The 3,274-nt window shown below is 41.7% G+C and overlaps 1 pseudogene; it reads right to left on the bottom strand.

The window, feature by feature from the left end:
- Positions 1 to 305: 305 nt before the first annotated feature.
- On the bottom strand, positions 306 to 1,119 carry LOC123440393 (annotated as a pseudogene).
- Positions 1,120 to 3,274: the final 2,155 nt, after the last annotated feature.

Here is a 3,274-nt window from a genome sequence, read left to right as displayed (position 1 = left end):
GGGTCCTGTATCAGTAGTATTCTACGTGCTGATGGCATGCCATGTAGGAAATGCCACCACTATAATCGTTCACGTAGCGGCGTTGAATGTACATTGCACACAGGAACGTTTTATACAGCCAAAAAAATCCCAGCACATAACATTTACCATTTAGCATTGCACACGAGGAACTAGTCTAATAAAACAATGCATTCCAGTTAATAATAAGTGCCAAGCTCACAAGTAGGTATTAACGACAATCCTAACAAACACGAGCATATTTAATAAGGAGTTCATTTCGCACGGTCAAACTATATATAACATACTTAAAGGAGGTCGATAACGATCATCATCCTAAAGTTATGGCATGGGGTGTTCCCAATAGTGACGAAGACGGCCTGTCCACTCCGGAGATTCTTGCCAGTGAGGAAGTTGCTCCACCCAACTGTATTGAAGATAGTGTGCCCGTCCGTGTGCACTGCATAAGCATAGGTGGTGACGGATCCCCTTGTAGTAAGGCGTAGTCCAGCAATGCCTTCTTCATCCGGCTCGATGCCACATCTCACACATAGACTCTTAGGTAATTTCCAAAAAAACAAACATGATGATCATGTAACATTACTACACTATAAACATATCATCACATTAATATATGTACTAAGGGTATCATCAAATTCTACATTCGGCATATCACCACATTAATAAATACTAAGGATATGAAGTTACTACAATAATAAGTAACATACCATGACATGGTGGTCAACCATCGTCCATGTCAGGAGGGTCACGAATGGTATCCCGACTCAGGCATCACGTGGCGGAAGTTTTTCCCAAAGCGTGTCAGTTTCATCCTCGCTCAGCCTGATCATTCTTTCAGCAAATACTGCTTCATCAAGTGGATCATCATCTTCTTCCTCGTAGTTGAGATAGATAACAACAAGCCTTGGAGTTTCTCTTCTGAAGGAGAAGCTGATCAATTCACTCCGAGTGAGATGCATGCGGGCAATGAAATAATCCCATTAATCTTTTTCAATCTCGGTGATCTTCCATCCCTTATTGACCTCCATAGTGTAGGCCCCCCAGGAGCGTCGAAGATGACAGTGTCCCCAGATATGAGCTCATTGAAATCCAATCTCACATTGCAAGGAACGATCTGTGTAAGAAAAACCAAAAACAAACACACAATGCATTAGTGGAAATAGCAATAGAAACAAAAGCACAAACTATTTAAGGTTCATAATTTCTTACCACGACAGGAACAAAACACGGCTGGAAGTAAATGCCGAACACCGTAACAATTGCAAGGCTAGTTGCATACCTTGACTTGCACATTAGACATGGTGTTGGTTGTGCCATTCTACACAAAACATATTGAAAACTAAGTATATAAGCAGATTCTAGACTAGTGAACCAACACAAGTAACATGTATAATTCTACACTACTGACATGTATACACAAATAAACAAAATCCACGAAGGGACACACAAATAAACAAATTATACTCAAAATTTTACATTAGGAGTTCATTTTATTTATTCCTCTATAATTCTAGACTACACTACCAAATTAAGTTGAACTAGAATCATTAACATTCTAGACACTCAAGACATTTCTACTCGAAATGCACTATTAAATCGGATTATCACTAAAATTTGTACACAAAACAATTCATGGAAACAAATTTTGATTTTACATCACACAAAGCAATCCATTATATATATATATGTATGTATATATATATATATATATATATATATATATATATATATATATATATATCTACTAAAAAATCTACACAAAGCAATCCTAAAGCGACATATAGATGAATCCCACACATATGAAAGGAGATTCAATGGGAGGGGAAGGAGAGGATTCAACCTTGCTAGCGGTTGATCACGAGATGATGTATATACTTCTCGCACCTCCTTGGTTACCCCAAGTGGAAGGTTGAGACGTAGTTAGCAACAAGTTTTCCCTCACACGGGAACTGTAAGGTTTATCGAACCAGGAGGACTCCTAGGATCAACAAGTAGGTGTCTTCCACCCTGGAGCTAGCAGAAGACGTGGACCTGCACACACAACAAATAACTTTGCTTCCAACGAGTACAGAGAGGTTGTCAATCTCCGGCCTTGTAGTTTGCAAAGGATCAAAACACAAGCGGGAAAGTAATAATGATTGCAACAGAAAAGTAAATGAAAGCGGTAAATGATGGAGGTGTAAACAATGATGGTGATATGGACCGGAGTCACATGATGTTCACTAGTGACGTCTCTCTCCGAGAAGACGATAAACAACTATGCTTGGGTAAAAAAATCGCAGTTGGGCAATTGGCAGAATTATGAATGCACCGCAATGCTAATTATGCTACTTGATAGTTAGAGGATCAATAGTAATGGGCAATACGCCAAGACAACGAGACCTTTTATTCATCAACATCTACTTACTAAGCATCCACCTTGAGATATCTATCCAGAACATCTCGCCGCTATTAAGTTGCGAGCCCCACCCAAAGTGTAAACTCAAAGCAATGAACAACTGCATTAACACACTATGCGTAAGGTAAGCAATCCTTGCAACAGTGGTCACAAGCACCGTTGTTTTCTCCCTGGTGGCAACATCACATCCCCTAGTGTCATGTTTCTGTCACTCAAGCTAGACATGGAGGGGCACGAACCCACAATCATGCATAATGCACCCTCTTGGAGTTAAATCTACTACTCGGACAAAGCAATAAATAGCAACGGAGAACATGCATGAATCACTAAGGAACATAATACAAAAGGATAATCAAATATATAACTCATAACAATCTGAACATAATCTCATAATCCATTGTATCCAATAAACCGAGCATAGCAATAGCAAGAGAATTACATAGATGCCTTGATCATGTAGGGCAACTCACAAGGACTAACCATTGAAGCACAAGATTGGAGAGAAGACATCACATAGCTACTTTCATGGACCCATGGTCCAAGGAGGACTACTCACGACACGTCCAAGAAGCGTCCATGGTGGTGGAGAAGCTCCCGAAGGTAATCCTCCCCCCGGCAGGGTGCCGGGAAGAGGTATCCTGACGCTCCCGATCTCGGAAGCGCTGCGGCGGCGGAACGATGGAGAAATTCACGATTCTAGAAGTCGTGCAAGGGTTTCCTCTCGGGAGTCTAAATATATGCCAAAGGAGGGCACCGGAGGAGGAGGGTCCCACCTAGGCGGCCTCCTGGCGCGGCCAGGGGGTAGGCCACGCCAGAAGGTTTCCTAGGCGGCCCTTGGCCCCCCTCTGGCCCATATTT

Source organism: Hordeum vulgare, chromosome 3H (assembly GCF_904849725.1).
Source record: "Hordeum vulgare subsp. vulgare chromosome 3H, MorexV3_pseudomolecules_assembly, whole genome shotgun sequence".
Lineage (NCBI taxonomy): Eukaryota > Viridiplantae > Streptophyta > Magnoliopsida > Poales > Poaceae > Hordeum > Hordeum vulgare.
This window is presented reverse-complemented; position numbering and strand designations above follow the sequence as displayed.